At 44.4% G+C, this 18,551-nt stretch overlaps 1 protein-coding gene across 1 annotated transcript in view; it reads right to left on the reverse strand.

The window, feature by feature from the left end:
• MEGF6 (multiple EGF like domains 6) overlaps positions 1 to 18,551 on the reverse strand; it is a 531,150-nt gene that overhangs the window by 192,075 nt on the left and 320,524 nt on the right. The gene's annotated exons all lie outside the window — the stretch shown is intronic.

Here is an 18,551-nt window from a genome sequence, read left to right on the forward strand (position 1 = left end):
ATAACCAGGGACTTTCATGGTACGTTCCCAAGGATTTTTTTTATATAAATAATGGAAGTGGCAGATTTCAGAAGACTGAAAATGACTTTTGATGGTCATATGGACCAGTGTCCGTAGAACCTCCTTCTTCACCACAATCTATAATGAAGGGGAACCGCTGAGCCTTCAAAACATTTTTATTTTACGTTTCATTTTTATGGTCTTTTATTTTCCGTTTCATTTTTATGACTTTTTTTATGGCTTGTGACTTTTGATGGTCAAATGGACCAGTGTCCCTAGAAGCGCTTTCTTCACCACAATCTATAATGAAGGGGGACATATAAGCAGCACTGCTCATGGCTCGCACAGCACGCATTACTGACTCTGCGAACGGCAGAGCGTTGGCACCGCTAATCATTGGTAACTATATTGTGGATTTGGCTAATGTTATTAATTTTCTAACTTTCCTTATCCCTTTATCATTTACTCATTCCTTTGCTTTCATCACTTTCAGGGGTCTATCAGCCAGATATCATTCACTTTGACTGCCTGGCTGCTTACAAACCTGGATTATTGATGATATAGTGATCTTGTACATTGCCTATGAGATTGCTCCAGTTTGCTACCAGTTCTTTGGTTTCAGCTTATATATAACCTTGAAGGTATGAGCATATACGGTATTTCTTTTTTTAGAATCTGCAAGATCTAACTATATTTATTCTTGGCTATCACATTTATTCCCAATTCTTCCCTGCTTTTTGTTTTCAATTCAGTTTTTTAATTAGTATTGGATGGAGTATTATAGTGAGGCTTTTGCCCTATCCCTTCTTGTCTCGGAGGCTAATCTATATATTTAAAATTATCTACAGCATACTGTCTATATTTGTGTATTATTTCTTGGTTTTTCACTATTCAATTTTTTAGTGCTGACTTACCCCCCTGGTCAAATGGACCAGTGTCTGTAGAACCGCTTTCTTCGCCACAATCTATAATGAAGGGGAACCGACTTTTGATGGTCAAATGGACCAGTGTCCGTAGAACCTCTTTCTTCACCACAATCTATAATGAAGGGGAACTGTGGAGCCTTCAAAACATTTTTATTTTACGTTTAATTTTTATGGTCTTTTTAATGGCTTGTGACATTTGACGGTCATATGGAAGAGTGTCCGTAGAACCGCTTTCTTCGCCACAATCTATAATGAAGGGGAACCGACTTTTGATGGTCAAATGGACCAGTGTCCGTAGAACCGCTTTCTTCACCACAATCTATAATGAAGGGGAACCGTTGAGCCTTCAAAACATTTTTATTTTACGTTTAATTTTTATGGTCTTTTTGAGGGCTTGTGACATTTGACGGTCATATGGACCAGTGTCCCTAGAACTACTTTCTTCACCACAATCTATAATGAAGGGGAACCGCTGAGCCTTCAAAACGTTTTTAGTTTACGTTTAATTTTTATGGTCTTTTTATGGCTTGTGACTTTTGATGGTCAAATGGACCAGTGTCCGTAGAACCTCTTTCTTCACCATAATCTATAATGAAGGGGAACCACTGAGCCTTCAAAATGTTTTTATTTTACGTTTCATTTATGTTTTATGAACCACTGAACCTTCAAAACATTTTTATTTTAGGTTTAATTTTTATGGTCTTTTTATGGCTTGTGACTTTTGATGGTCAAATGGACCAGTATCCGTAGAACCTCTTTCTTCACCACAATCTATAATGAAGGGGAACTGTGGAGCCTTCAAAACATTTTTATTTTACGTTTAATTTTTATGGTCTTTTTAATGGCTTGTGACTTTTGATGGTCAAATGGAGCAGTTTCCTTAGAACCTCTTTCTTTAACACAATCTATAATGCAGGGGAACCGCTGAGCCTTCAAAACATTTTTATTTACATTTTATTTTAATGACCTTTTTATGGCTTGTGACTTACTGGATTTTTACTGGACCCAAAACTTATGGCGCTCTCTTTTTTCAACTATTCTACAGACACTCCAAAGATCCTTTAGGGCACTTTGGCTTATAGAGAGCTTCTTCTATGTCTAACTCAAGGACTACCTCCAGATTGTGGTGACAGTTCGGTCCAAACACAAGCTCAGACCCAACCTTGAGTGTTCAGGCGTTTGGACAAACGTCATGTACTGTATAATAGTAGTATTAAGTCTGATATTATACATGACAGCTTGGTCAGGTTTCAGTGGTTGTTAAAAAGGAGGTCCAGGCTCCCCCCAAAAAATGTAAAGTCAGCAGCTACAAATACTGTAGCTGCTGACTTTTAATATTTGGGCGCTTACCTGTCCAGGCATCAAGTGGTGTCCTCACCCCAGCCCATTCTTCAATTGGCTATCGGGTGCTGGCTCCACCATCTCAACTAAGGGAAACTGCTGGTTTCCTACTGCGCTTGCGTAAAGCATGCTGCGCCTTGTGGAAAGGGCCGCAGTCTTCTGGTACCTGTGAAGTGTCAGAGAAGGCTGCAGGAAAGAAGGAGGGGGTTGAACTTCCAGCTCAGTTCGCCATGTTTGCTCAGTTCGGGAGCTGGACAGGTACCAGCTCCCGAAGTGGGAGATGGTATCTGTCAAAATTGGGTACCCAACAGGGGTGGCCCGTCCATTAAAGACGCACAGGTGCCGCCCCCTCTATCCACAGCAACCCCCTACATGGTTAATGGAGAGATTCATGCATATCCATGGCCGCCGCGGCCACCCCCTATTCATGCATCCGGCCCCTTTCAGGATGCCGGGCATCTGAATTACAGCGGTGGGGGTGTTTTTTTGAAGCACCTGATTAGAGCCATGGGCTCTAACAGGCTTCAAAATAGGGTGGACTTGGAGTGCAGAGCATCTTGCTTGGAGTCCACACAGGTGTATTAGAAAACCAAATGAATATTTCCTTTTTTAACACTGAATCGCCTCTCCGCCAATCAGGAAGCGTGGGTCTGTTACCCATTTGCCAATTGGTTGAACGGTCAGGCGATCCTATTGGGCGCCTAGGAGGAGGGGAGGAGAGGAGGGGAAGAGACACACGGCGGAAACCGATGTGATTTCAGAACAGAAGAGGACACAGGGGACGCTGCCAGATCCCTGCCGCTGTGTGCCCGTCCATGCCCGATGTGCCCGCCGATCCCCGCCCCTGATGGGGTAAGTGTCGGTGGACCAGCAGGCAGCAGGGGGGGGAGTGATGATGTGCCGCGGGGGAGTGGTTGTTTGCCACCCCCGCAAACAAAAAAACAGCAGCCGCCACTGGTACCCACATCCCCTGCCCCCCAAAAGGTGCCAAATATGGCAGCAGAGGGAGTGGGGAGGCAGACAAGTGGAACTTCCCCTTTTGGGTGAAGTTGTGCTTTAAGGAAGTTGGGGGGTGCAGGTACCACCGGGTCCTTAACCACCAGTGACATCACTGGTCCCATTACCTTACTATAAGTATTTTATGGCAAATTACTGCAGAAAACCAGTTAATTCCAAGAAGTTCACATACTTCTTTGGCACTACATTGATGGGAATCCCCAGTCATTTGAACAAAGGGGCGGCGATAATTAAAAAGAAAAAAAAGGGTGTGGGCTTCCTCACAAATCCAATACCAGACCCTGATACCTTTCCAAGAAGAAACCCCATGACAAAACACCTTAACTAAATGTTCATTAGGACAAGGGCCTCTTCCCCACAACCCTGGCCCAGTAGTTGGGGGGGGGGGTCTGCAGATGGGGGGGATTTTTAAATCTGGAAGCCACTTTAACAATGGAGTGGTTCCCAGATACCCCCCCACTCCCATGGTGTCAGTTCAAGAGTCCAGCGCTTTACCCATCCAGCTTCAATTTCCCAACAGATAAGTAAACTTCAATCTCCCAGACTCTTACCAGATTTGTTAACCCAAACATGAGAAATTAGTCTGATAAAGTCATATTCACCAAACCTTCTGTGTCTTCTCTATTTATTTGTAATTGTGTAATTACTCAAAAAGATATGTAACGGTACCCTCGTAAGGGCTGCTGAGTTGGTTATAGCAATCCGCCAATCCCCCTGCTTGCCGACCTCCCACGCACCATGTAAAGACATTAAGCAGTCAATGATTTGGTTTTCGTTCTCTTTATTGATGGGAAATAACTTGGATGAAACTAGGGAGGTATGAGAAGCCCATATAGATTTTGTATATTGAAGGGTATCATCCATGGCCTTGGCCTACTATATGGATTTTCCCCTGTAGAATCCTCACTGCAGACTATTGCTTCTTCTGTTACTTGGCATATCTGACTGAAGATTCATTACTCAACTGCTTCCAGTTGGAACAAGAAGAATCACTCTGAATAATTCCCCTCTAGACTGATGTGGTTTTCCTGTTACATATCAGAGAGCCAAAGGCCTATACCGCCTATCTTCCATGGCTCAGAGAATTAAACAGCCTCACAGTCTCAGGAAGTTGCTACCAATGCACACATACAGGATCTCCCCTCCTGATGACTTGGCACATGGCATAAGATAGAACTACTGTTCCCAGCCTGTTCACTTCTGTTCATGCTGTGCTCCCCGGCCACACAGCATGCTACACTACTCGCTCTAGCTTTTACTTCTTCTTTACGTTACACGGACCTTCTCCTTTGGGTCAAAGTCTTGTGTTCCCCGGTCACAGAAACTCGATACTAATGGTGCGTACACACGACCGGACTTTCCGTCAGACTAGGTCCGATTGGATCAGTCCGTCGGACAATCCGATCGTGTGTGGGCTAGTCCGGTTGTTTTTTGGGGGAAAAAAAAAAAATCAGACGGACCTAGAAATAGAACATGTTTCAAATCTATCCGATGGACTCAATTCCAACGGACTAAAAATCTGGAAAACCGTTCGTCTTTGTGCTGGTCCGACTGACCAAATACGACGCAAGGACAGCTATTGGCTACTGGCTATTGAACTTCCTTTTCTACGGATAGTGTCCGCCCCGTACTGCGCAGGCGCAGCGCTTGCGCAGTACGGAGGACAAGGAGACGCCGAAAGTTTCCGAAGTTGAACAGCTGACCATGAGCTGTACACGGCGCCTGCAAACTTAATAGCCACCGCTTTGCAACAGGGGCCCATCGCGGGCTCGCTTCACTCGCCATAATAAAAAAAACAGAAGCAAAACACACTGTAACTTTTTATATCTTGTACAGATTGCATAGGGTTACGGGGGTGTATATTGCCTCCCTTATTACCCTATAGAGCAACACGTAAATCCCGTCAGCCAGAGAGTAGTCTAATTACTTTCAAATAGACATCCCTCTAGTCCTCTTGAACCATACCATAGCATAAACAAAAAAATGTATGGAAAGAATCCAAAAAAAGAGGACAGCCCGGGTATAACAAGATTTTATTAAAGCTTTTCCACACACGTATATACAAAAATTACTAATAAATATCCCTCATTATATTCAAAACCCTTAAGGTCTTAATATGACACCGGTGTCTCTTATCTATGTATCTGCATACACCACACCAATTCCATCCACACAATTAATTACATTTTCTACAGAGAGATACCAAAAAATGGCAATATAAAATTTGATGAAAAAAATGTATATAGGTTTATATCAAAGAAAAAAATTATACTGTAAATAATTTCCTCCAAGGTAAGATTAATATATTTGGCTTCACTCGCCACATTTGGTCCAATTGGATGGTGGGGCTTGAACCTGGGCCGTGTAGAGCTGATCACCTTCGGAGACTTTTCTCCTTTGTCCTCCGTACTGCGCAAGCGCAGTATAGGGCGGACACTATCCAATGGGGGGGACAGTATTGGACAAGACACCCTGCCACTCAGGTCTCAAGCCCAGCCTCCTTTCCAGAACGATTCTTCTGAAAGCAGGGGAGGATCTCCGAGCCAGAGTACAGGTGACCACACCCCCCCCACTATACTGACACTCCCATTCCCAAATCAAAACAACCAGGCCTAAAACAACACACAGGCCTGGCTAAATTTACCTGCAGCTAGAAAAATACTACTTTAGCACCTACCTTTAGGTAGAGGGTGATAAATAAATAAATTTTTTTTTTTAAAAACCCCCGCATTTTACATCCACCAGCAATCATGTCTTCCAGAGATAAAGATCCAAAACGCCTGCCATCCCAATAAAATAAAAAATTGCCCCAGGATTTAGCACCCGAACTTTAGTCATGTTCTCCAAACCTTGGTCAAACCGATCCCAGGTGTGTTTGGCTAATCCCTACTCCAGATTTGGGTCCACTAATGCCGCGTACACACGCGACTGGACTTTTTCGACGGACTAGGTCCGACAGACTTTCAGCAGAGCTCTGACGGACTTTCTGAATGAACAGACTTGGCCACACACAATCACACCAAAGTCCGACGGATTCGAACGTGATGACGTACGACCGAACTAGAATAAGGAAGTTCATAGCCAGTAGCCAATAGCTGCCCTAGTGTCGGTTTTTCGTCCATCGGACTAGCACACAGACGACCGAATTTCTCAATAGGAACTGGGTCCGTCGGAGTTCCAGGAAAAAACATTTGAAACATGTTCTATTTCGTGTGTACCTGGCATTAGACTTCTAACCCTGAAAACTCCTGCCTCCAGCAGGCTGATGACATCATCTGAGCCTAGGCACTGTCATTAGAACGGAGCTCAAGGGTGGCTTTTTAAAGCCGAGCTACGCGGCATCTGAGCACCAAAAACCACAAACGCTATTTAATTCATTTTATGGCAATTTACCTGGCATAAAGCCAGTTGATTCCACGGGGTTCATATACTTTATTCATTTTTTTAGCACTGTACTGGGCTGGGAATCCCTAGTCTTGTGAGCAAAGAGGCATGGATAGTTAAAAAGAAAACAGGGCTTTTTTTTTATTATTCAAAAGGAAACTCCCCCAATCCCCCCCCCCCCCCCCCATATCTATTAATGTCTCCAAGCTTTATGTTGTTGGGAAATCACTTAGAAAAACACCCACCCAAGCATTTCTAGCCATGACCATCTTCAGTAAGGGCAGATGATTCATGTAGCATTTACTTCCTGGAATCCATTTGCCCTTAGCTCAGACATACATGCAGGGGGTGTACTTAGCTGAGGAAACTTCTCCCCTAGCTCTCTACTGTCCCTGATTTTGAGGGACTGTCCCTGATTTGGAACAATGTCCCTCTGTCCCTCTTTCCTCCTCATGTGTCCCTCATTTTGATCTGATCTATATAGTTGTATATAAAATGCACTTTTTATCAGTGCTAAACCTTTCCTACAATTTCTAAATTGCTGCATTTGTAAATTTTAGGGGCCAATATAAAGGAATAGTAGTGGTTAAAAAAAAAAAAGCCCTTGTGGTTTAAATTAACTTTTTTTGGTTAATTCTTTAAAGGGGTGCAACGGGGGCATGTCCCATGCCTACATACGTTTGCTAGTAGGTGTCTTTCATTTCCATCTCAAAATGTTGGAAGGTATGCTCTCCTGAAGATTCCTGGGATGTATGAAGCCGCGTACACACGGGCGGATTGTATGGCCTACTTAGTCCGTCATACAATCAGACGGACAGTCCGTCATACTTTCGAATGAACGGACTTGACCACACACGGATGCACAAACAGTCCGTCGAAAGCTTGCGCGATGACGTGTACAGCACGTACGACGGGACTAGAAATAGGAAGTCCAATACACAGCAATGCAACCTTTCGCCGTGTAAATCCTTTCTGAGCATGCGCCATTCTTAGTCCGTCGAACTAGCCTACTGACGAGCGGATTGTCCGCTGAAACCAAAGTATGACGGACAGTATTAGGGCCGGTTCACACTGCGGGCGATGCGAGGCGACACGACTTGCCTCGCCGCAATCTGACAAGTCGCCTCCGTTCTGTACAATGGAACCGTTCTGAGAGGAGCGACTCGAGTCGCTCCGACTCAGAAAAAAGGTTCCTGTACTACTTCTGGGCGACCTCGGGGCGACTTGCATTGACTTCTATACAGAAGTCATTTGCAAATCGCCGCTGAGGTCGCGGCAAGGCAAGTCGGTGTCGCCTCTCATCGCCCGCAGTGTGAACCGGCCCTTACGGAAATTCCGAAATACTTAGTACGCCAGACTGCACGCTGAAAAAGTCCGCTGAAGCCCACACACGAGCGGACTGTCCGTGACTTTACAATTTTCCCAGGCCAGAAACCGGGAAATAACTGAAGAAATGTTTAAAACAACTAAATATATCTATGTATTAATTCTAGCAGCATAATCTAATAATAAAGCTAGCAAAAGTCAATGTTGGTTGAGAGAGTAATGCCGCGTACACATGACCGGACTTTTCAACGGGCCTGGTCCGACGGTCTTCCCGACGGACTTTCGGCGGAGGTCTGACCGACTTTCTGAACGAAACGGACTTGGCCACACACAACCGGACTAAGTCTGTTCGAAAGTCCTTTCGTTTGATGACGTAAACGGGACTAAACAAGGAAGTTCAATATCCAGTAGCCAATAGCTGCCCTTGCGTCGTATTTGGTCTGTCGGACCAGCACACAGACGAACGGTTTTCCCGATTTTTAGTCCGTCGGACTCGAGTCCGTCAGATAGATTTAAAACATGTTCTATTTCTAGGTCCGTCTGACTTTTGGGGGGGGGGGGGGAAGTCCGCTGGAGCCCACACACGATCGAATTGTGCAACGGATTCCGGTCCAAGTCTGCCATAAAGTCCGATCGTGTGTACGCGGCATAAAGTTCCACTTTAATAATAAAAGGTGGAACATATCTGAAAAATTATGCTGTTGCTGTATAACGTGACACGCCAGTAATCTATTCTAGCAGACTTGTAATATAATGCCGCGTACACACGACCGGACTTTTCAACATCAAAGGTCCGACGGAACGATTCCGGCAGACCATTCGATCGTGTGTGGGCTGCAGCAGACTTTTGATTTGCAAAAATCTGACAGACTTTAGAAATGGAACGTTTCAAATTTTTCCGCCGGAACTCCGCCGGACCCAGTTCCTACCGAGAAATCCGCTCGTGTGTATGCTAGTCCAACGGACAAAAACCGACGCTAGGGCAGCTATTGGCTACTGGCTATGAACCTCCTTATTCTAGTCCGGTCGTACGTCATCACGTTCGAATCCGTCGGACTTTGGTGTGATTGTGTGTGGCCAAGTCCGTTCATTCGGAAAGTCCATCAGAACTCTTTCAGAACTCCGTCAGAACTCCGTCGAAAGTCTGTCGGACCTAGTCCCTCAAAAAGTCTGGTCGTGTGTACGCGGCATTACTCGAAGGTCCACTTTGTTCTTGTGACACCATTGGTAATGTTTTATATTTATTAGTGGTGAAAAGGCAAAAAAAATTTAATAAAAAAAAAAACCTTCAACCCTGAAACGGAAACTTCTGTGGAACCCCAAGAGGTTTTCGACAACATTATCTCCTGACTGCATGGTGATTTCTTCGAGTGGACAATTGCTGATGGACATGTTGGAATGGTTTGCGATAAGCAGGAGATGAGGCCAGTGGAAACAGATGACTCCCCCCCCCCCCCCCCCCACATCCAGCTGTTCAGAAGGAGAGAGGCTGAAACTCATCCGAGAAAAACATCTGGTGTGTCAAAAAATCTTTCATACGCTCCTCTTGGTTCAGAAGCCAGGTGAGAGCAGATATAGAATATGACTTCATGCGTTTGGACAACGCTTGGATTCCATTCATAACTATTCCATTTGTTGTAGATCAAGTAAACCTGAGTGTTTCAAAACAAGAAGAGGATGCAGGATACATAAGCAGTATGTTCCCATCGGTGTATATGCCAACCTCTACCTCTTCCAATAAAAGTCACCCTTGCCCTCCTCCCTCCTTCTACCTTCTGTGAGGACCTGGGTCTGAACCTGCAACCTCGGACAATGTCTCTTCTTGCTGAGCCACCTGGAATTCTGGACAACTCCCTGAACAATTCTCTGAATCACCTTGCCTTGTTTCTCTTGAACCCTTTGCTCCCCCCCATGAACTTCCCATTTTAGCCATGCCTTTGCACTTCCATATGCAAAATGCATAAGCAGAAGTTTCTATAGTGTATACGCCATGTCAAAACAATATGCCAACCTTAGCCTAATGATGGGGCACTATTCTTCCCACTGACACCAGTGATGGGGCATTATTCCTCCCATTGACACCAATGATGGGGCACTATTACTCCCACTGATACCAATGATGGGGCACTATTCCTTCCATCGATACTAATGATGGAACATTATTCCTCCCACTGACACCAATGATGGGGCAGTATTTCTCCCACTGACACCAATGATGGGGCAGTATTCCTCCCACTGACAGCAATGATGGGGCACTATTCCTCCCACCGATACCAATGATGGGGCACTATTCCTCCCTTTGATACCAATGATGGGGCACTATTCCTCCCACTGACACAAATGATTTGGCACTATTCCTCCCACTGACACCAAATGATGGGACACTATTCTTCCCATTGACATCAGGGATGGGGCACTATTCCTCCCACTGACACAAATGATGGGGCACTATTCCTCCCACTGACACCAAGGATGGGGCACTATTCCTCCCACTGACACCAATGATGGGGCACTATTCCTCTTACTGATACCAATGATGGGGCGCTATTCCTCCCACTGACACCAATGATGGGGCACTATTCCTCCCACTGAGACCAATGATGGGACACTATTCCTCCCACTGACACCAATGATGGGACACTATTCCTCCCACTGACACCAATGATGGGGCACTATTCCTCTTACTGATACCAATGACGGGGCGCTATTCCTCCCACTGACACCAATGATGGGGCACTATTCCTCCCACTGAGACCAATGATGGGACACTATTCCTCCCACTGACACCAATGATGGGGCACTATTCCTCTTACTGATACCAATGATGGGGCACTATTCCTCCCACTGTCACCAATGATGGGGCACTATTCCTCCCACTGACGCCAATGATGGGGCGCTATTCCTCTCATTGACACCAATGATGGGACACTATTCCTCCCAATGACACCAATGATGGGGCGCTATTCCTCTCATTGACACCAATGATGGGGCATTGTTACTGAAGCCAGGACATTTTCTACTATTACTGGCCCCTCTAAAGTCTGAAGGATAATAAACGGGTTCTTTGTTTAGAAAGTTTGGAGTACCCCTTTATTGCATTGCAACGGCAAAATCTTTTCAGTATACTGTACATGTCTTTTGAATCTCCCCCATTGCAGCTCCCCGGCATTTTCCCCTTTGGTGCCCTTCTGGGCAATTCATTTATACAACAGTCTGAAAAGCTATTAGCATTGTCCATTAACAATTCGCAGTCTGCACGCAGTTCAGGGGACAGGCACCGCGCCGGTCGGCGTTTGGATTAAACTCGTGTTTGTCTCATTACTTCCCGAGCAAAAATTACCCGGCAGAAGAGCTTCGAAGCTTCTTTTGTACTGCGGGTAATTACGGCGGGGCCGCCGATAGTTCTTGCAGGAGAAATTACGGGTGTCCCTTCCGTGACCCGCGCGCGCTTTTAATCCCCCCCCCAGAATGTCCGGACTAGACCTGAGAACGTTAGAATCTCATAATGAGCCCATTACATCGATGGATGGACAAGTCTAATTACCACACTAAATAGGTAGCACACTAAATTGGCAAAGTTATTTGCAAACGATTGGCGAGCGCGGTCTTTGAGGGTTTCATTGTTTGGGAAAAGAGGAGCGCGTATCCGGAGATGCAGCACCCCCCCCCCCCCCCCCAATAAAAGAAAGACACTCTACCTCTGGAAAGCAGAATAGAAACTCGCAATGAAGGAACAACTGCAGAACACACAATATATTGTCAAAAGTATTGGGACACTGCCTTTACACGCACATGAACTTTAATGGCATCCCAGTCTTAGTCCGTAGGGTTCAATATTGAGTTGGCTCCGCCCTTTGCAGCTATAACAACTTCAACTCCTCTGGGAAGACCGTCCACAAGGTTTAGGAGTGTGTCTATGGGAATGTTTGACCATTCTTCCAGAAGCACCTTTGTGAGGTCAGGCACTGATGCTGGACGAGAGGACCTGGTTTGCAGTCTCTGCTCCAATTCATCTCAAAGGTGTTCAATCGGGTTGAGGTCAGGCCAGTCAAGTTCCTCCACCCCAAACTCGCTCATCCATGTCTTTATGGATCTTGCTTTGTGCTCTGGTGCGCAGTCATTTTAGAACAGGAAGGGGCCATCCCCAAACTGTTCCCACAAAACTAGTAACATGAAATTGTCCAAAATGTCTCGGTATGCTGACGCCTTAAAAGTTCCCTTCACTGGAACTAAGGGGCCGAACCCAACCCCTGAAAAACAACCCCCACACCATAATCCCCCCTCCACCAAATGATTTGGACAAAGCAAGGTCCATAAAGACATGGATGAGCGAGTTTGGGGTGGAAGAACTTGACTGCCCTGCACAGAGTCCTGACTTTAACCCGATAGAACACCTTTGAGATGAATTAGAGCGGAGACTGCGAGCCAGGCCTTCTCATCCAAGATCAGTGCCTGACCTCACAAATGCTCTTCTGGAAGAATGGTCAAACATTCCCATAGACACACTCCTAAACCATGTGGACGGCCTTGCCAGAAGAGTTGAAGCTGTTATAGCTGCTAAGGGTGGGCCAACTAAAACATGATGGCCGAAACGCGTTGGGGTCCATGTATTGCTTTTGACCATGCAGCCAATAAAGTCATTTATATATGGATAACGCTGAGCTGCCGGTTCTGTCTTACCTTTCAACATTACCCACTTGCTGATTGTCTAACTGTGAATTTATGTCGGCTTTCCGATAAAAGTGTTCGCATCGGCTGATTCACCACAAGATCAATTTTAGAAGCGTCCGGAAAGACGCCCCCCCCCCCCTTCCTCCCTGCCGCCGCTTCCCAGGCTATCGTTACCAATTGCTGAGCCCGGGAACCATCCGCCATGGGCAGGGTTTTCCTATAGAAATAACCTATGGCAGGATGGCCAAAGCTCATCTCTACGCCCTTGGAGGACCGACGGAGCGACGTCACTTCCGATTCTCGGGCCATGTAAACATGATTTATTTTTTTTCTTAAAGCAAAAGCTAAAAAATGGTTTGGATCTTTTTTGCTTTTAAGGGTAGAAGAGAGATTTGGGGGTCTTTTAGACCCCAGATCTCTCCATAAAGAGGACCCGTCATGCTGTATTGTTATTGCAAGGCACGGTTACATTTCTTGCCATACCAATAAAAGTGATCCATTTTTTTTTAAGTGCACAGTATACAAATGAAAGAAATATAATAAAATAAAATAAAAATTTAAAGCGCCCCGCCCCCACGTGCTTGTGCGTAGTCGTGAACTCATACATAGGTCACACCCACATATGTAAACAGTGTTTGCACCACACATGGGAGATATCGCTGCAAATGTCTGAGCAGTTTTGCAAAATGCGAAGGTAACCTTAATAGGCATTTTCAATATTTGAAAAAAATAAATAAAAATGATACTATTCCATGGTGATCCCGCCATGGAGGTCCTTGCTGAGGCCCTTCCTGTTATAGGGTGACAACGCTCTGTCCCCGTCTCCCAATCGTCCCCCTGCGTTGTCACTCTGTTACAGGGGCTTATGATGAAGGCCACATGTGGACGTTGCAGCTCACATCATAAAGACAGAGGAATGTTGGCCAAGAACACAACTCTGACTGAGAAGCTCCATAACTTTCCAAGACTTGTCAGAACACTGGAAACCATCGCACCCCATGTGCACACCGTGACAGCTCCAACTTATCAGATCAGCAGCTCCGACTGTTACACAGATGTTAATGATTCCGCTAAGCCCAAGAGGACCTGTCATCTGAACCAAGAGGCAGTTCTGCTAAGTCCAAGAGGACCTGTCATCTAAAGCAAGAGGCAGTTCCATTTAGCCCAAGAGGACCTGTCATTTGGACCAAGAGGCAGTTCCACTAAGCCCAAGAGGACCTGGCATCTAAACCAAGAGGTAGCTCCGCTAAGCCCAAGAGGACCTGTGATCTGAACCAAGAGGCAGTTCCACTAGGCCCAAGAGGAGCTGTCATCTGAACCAAGAGGCAGTTCTGCTAAGCCCAAGAGGACCTGTCATCTAAAGCAAGAGGCAGTTCCATTTAGCCCAAGAGGACCTGTCATTTGAACCAAGAGGCAGTTCCTCTAAGCCCAAGAGGAACTGTCATCTGAACCAAAAGGTAGTTCCACTAAGCCCAAGAGAACCTGTCAACTGAACCAAGAAGCAGTTTGGCTAAACCCAAGAGGACCTGTTATCTAAACCAAAAGACAGTTCTGCTAAGCCCAAGAGGACCTGTCATCTGAACCAAGACGCAGTTCTGCTAAGCCCAAGAGGACCTGTCATCTGAACCAAGACGCAGATCTGCTAAACCCAAGAGGACCTATCATCTGAACCAAGAGGCAGTTACACTAAGCCCAAAAAGCCCTGTCATCTAAACCAAGCCGAAGTTCCACTAAGCCCAAGAGGACCTGTCATCTGAACCAAGAGGCAGCTCCGCTAAGCCCAAGAGGACCTGTCATATGAACCAAGAGGCAGTTCCGCTAAGTCCAAGAGGACCTGTCATCTGAACAAAGAGGCTGTTCGGCTAAACCCAAGAGGACCTGTTATCTAAACCAAAAGACAATTCTGCTAAGCCCAAGAGGACCTGTCATCTAAATCAATAGGCAGTTAGGGGTGTCTAAAATAGTAGTGGATTTGTGCAAAGAGGATTAAAGCATATCTAAACCCAACGACAACAATTTAATAATTTTTCAGCTTACCAGTCCTTACACGTGATGGCTGCATTTGTTTTCTTTTTGGAAGCTAAAAAATGTTCAGCAACTACAGAGAATACCTGTTGATTCTGCCAAAAATGCAGCGACCTTGTCACTTCCAGCGAGATGAAAAGGCAGCACCCAGTAAACTCCTCATCCCACCAATCCACCATGTAAAAGAGATGAACAAAGACATGTTTGAAGTCCAGCCTTGGCATGGATCCCTCCATAGATACAATGGAGGAATGAGTATAGACATTAGGGAGAGGCACCGTGTTACTGGCAGGATCATTTGGTGAAAATAAAGGGAAAACAGCCTGAAAAAAAACCAAAAACATATGCAGCCAACGCTGTCTAAAAGCTGGAGTTCCGCTTTAACCATGGGTAAGTTCTGGGATTTGGAAGGAGGGAAAGTGTTGGAAAGGTTATGGTCAAAATAAAAGAAAACTCTCTATCAAATGGAGTTTCTTCTTAAAAAGCTGCTCACATGAAGAAAGTTGGGGGTCTTCTGACCCCTATGATAAAAGCGCCATCTAGTGGCATAAAGAAAAAAAATCTAGATGGCAAAGCTAAGATTCTGCAGACCGCAGGCGAACCCGAGACTTTTTTTCCCCCACCAGGTCTACTGTTCTGATCACAGTGCCCAATTGTCCTCAATTTGTAAATCTGGCCAGACACGAGGAAATCTCAAAGCACCTACTGACCTAAAGCAGAAATGTATGCATGCTACTATTACCACTCCTTGTAGTGGAGCCGCAAGGTCAATTGATGAGTTAGTTCTAGAAAAAAAGAGAGATCTACTTTCCCACTCTTTTGCACTTTAAGACCGGTCCCTGTAGCGTCCTTCCATAAGACCGGTCCCTGCAGCGTCCTTCCATAAGACCGGTCCCTGCAGCGTCCTTCCATAAGACCGGTCCCTGCAGCGTCCTTCCATAAGACCGGTCCCTGCAGCGTCCTTCCATAAGACCGGTCCCTGCAGCGTCCTTCCATAAGACCGGTCCCTGCAGCGTCCTTCCATAAGACCGGTCCCTGCAGCGTCCTTCCATAAGACCGGTCCCTGCAGCGTCCTTCCATAAGACCGGTCCCTGCAGCGTCCTTCCATAAGACCGGTCCCTGCAGCGTCCTTCCATAAGACCGGTCCCTGCAGCATCCTTCCATAAGACCGGTCCCTGCAGCGTCCTTCCATGCTCCAATGGTCTAAAGTCCTGACAAGACCAAGAGCAATGTAGGCTCCATAGCTCCACCTTGGATATGACGGTGCTGAGGGACCATCCCCTGCCGGAGCATGGGGGAGCGCCCTCTGCTGGGGGAGTGGAGGATCAGGTGAGTTAAAGTGTGATTTACTCTCCATTAGACTCAATAAGCAGTTAGCCCCACTGCAAGAGGGGGGGGGGGGGGAACATTTTCCAGGACCTTTAAAGTTGATCTCCAGATTTCTTCTCCAGTACAGTTTCCAAATTAAACTTTTACATTTTCATGACATACCTTACAAATGTTTTATATACAGCCTCCTTAGTATTATCCTAAAATTTCCCAATATCGTTTCCAATAGATCAGTTCTAAGAGAAAATATACTGCATTTTGGCCACTAGATGGAGCTGATGATATGAGAATTAATCTATTAAAAAAATGGATGTATTGCAGAGAGCTATACAGCATTTCAAACACTAGATGGCGGTCATGATATGAAAATTAAAGCTTTACTGCATTTCGAACACTAGATGGAGCTGATGATATGACAATTAAAGCTATTCTGCATTTCGAACACTAGATGGAGCTGGTGATATGAGAATTAAATCTATACCGCATTTCGAACACTAGATGGAGCTGATGATATGAGAATTAAAGCTATACTGCATTTCGAACACTAGATGGAACTGATGATATGAGAATTAAATCTATGCCACATTTCGAACACTAGATGGAGCTGATGATATGAGAATTAAATCTATACCGCATTTTGAACACTAGATGGAGCTGATGATATGAGAATTAAAGCTATACCGCATTTCGAACACTAGATGAAACTGATGATATGAGAATTAAAGCTATACTGCATTTCGAACACTAGATGGAGCTCATGATATGAGAATTAAATCTATGCCACATTTCGAACACTAGATGGAGCTGATGATATGAGAATTAAATCTATACTGCATTTCGAACACTAGATGAAACTGATGATATGAGAATTAAAGCTATACTGCATTTCGAACACTAGATGGAGCTCATGATATGAGAATTAAATCTTTACCGCATTTTGAACACTAGATGGAGCTGATGATATGAGAATTAAAGCTATACTGCATTTCGAACACTAGATGGAGCTTATGATATGAGAATTAAAGCTATACTGCATTTCGAACACTAGCTGGAGCTGGTGATATGAGAATTAAATCTATACCGCATTTCGAACACTAGATAGAGCTGATGATATGAGAATTAAATCTATACTGCATTTCGAACACTAGATGGAGCTGGTGATATGAGAATTAAATCTATACTGCATTTCGAACACTAGATGGAGCTCATGATATGAGAATTAAAGCTATACTGCATTTCGAACACTAGATGGAGCTCATGATATGAGAATTAAATCTATACCGCATTTCGAACACTAGATGGAGCTGATGATATGAGAATTAAAGCTATACCGCATTTCGAACACTAGATGGAGCTGATGATATGAGAATTAAAACTATACCGCATTTCGAACACTAGATGGAGCTGATGATATGAGAATTAAAGCTATACCGCATTTGGAACACTAGATGGAGCTGATGATATGAGAATTAAAGCTATACCGCATTTCAAACACTAGATGGAGCTGATGATATGAGAATTAAAACTATACCGCATTTCAAACACTAGATGGAGCTGATGATATCAGAATTAAAACTATACTGCATTTCGAACACTAGATGGTGCTGTCAATGTAGGAATTATTCTATTAGAAAGAAAGCAGGGGAACGTATCAGCCAACTTGCACTAACGCTGCTGACAACCGGGCGATGGATGTTTTATGAAAGGCCTCCTTAGTATTACCTGAAATTTCCCCGTATTTTTTCTAATGGTTCAAATCATTTATTGTCAGTTTTGTCTAGTGGCCACATGCAGTAAATCTTTCTGAAACGCGTTAGTAAAAAATATAGTGAATTATGACCACTAGATGGAGCTGATGATATAGGAATTAATTTAATTTAAAAAAAAAATGGATGTTTTGGCCAACTTGCATGAATGTTATGACATTTGGCCAACAAATGTTTTATACATAGTCACCTTAGTATTACCCCAAAATTTCCCCTTATTTTTTTACAAATACATTAAATTCATTTATTGTCAGCTCCATCTACTGGCCACATGCTTTATATCTTTCTGAATGACGCCAGTTAGAATATATACTACATTCTGGCCACTAGATGGAGCTGATGATATAGGTATTAATTTATAAAAAAAATTGATGTGTTTTTCCGAAACCTATACTGCATTTTGGCCACTAGATGGAGCTGACAATGTAAAAAGTATTCTATTAGAAAGAATATGGGACCATATCAGCCAATTAATTAGATGGTAAGCTCTTCTGAGCAGGGCCCTCTTAATCCTCTTGTATTTTATTGTATTATAACTGTATGTCTCCTTTTTATATTGTAAAGCACTGTGTAAACTGTTGGCGCTATATAAATCCTGTATAATAATAATAAATTGCACTAGCGCTTCTGACATTCGGCCAATTAATGTTTAATACATAGCCAACTTAGTATTACCCAAAATCTCCCCGTATTTTTTTTTTCTAATAGCCCAATTAATTTATTGTCAGTTCCACATGCAATAAATCTTTCTGAAATTCATCAGTGT

This window comes from Lithobates pipiens, unplaced genomic scaffold, assembly GCF_037356315.1.
Source record: "Lithobates pipiens isolate NorthernLeopardFrog02 unplaced genomic scaffold, aLitPip1_a1.2 Scaffold_27, whole genome shotgun sequence".
Taxonomy (NCBI): Eukaryota; Metazoa; Chordata; class Amphibia; order Anura; family Ranidae; genus Lithobates; species Lithobates pipiens.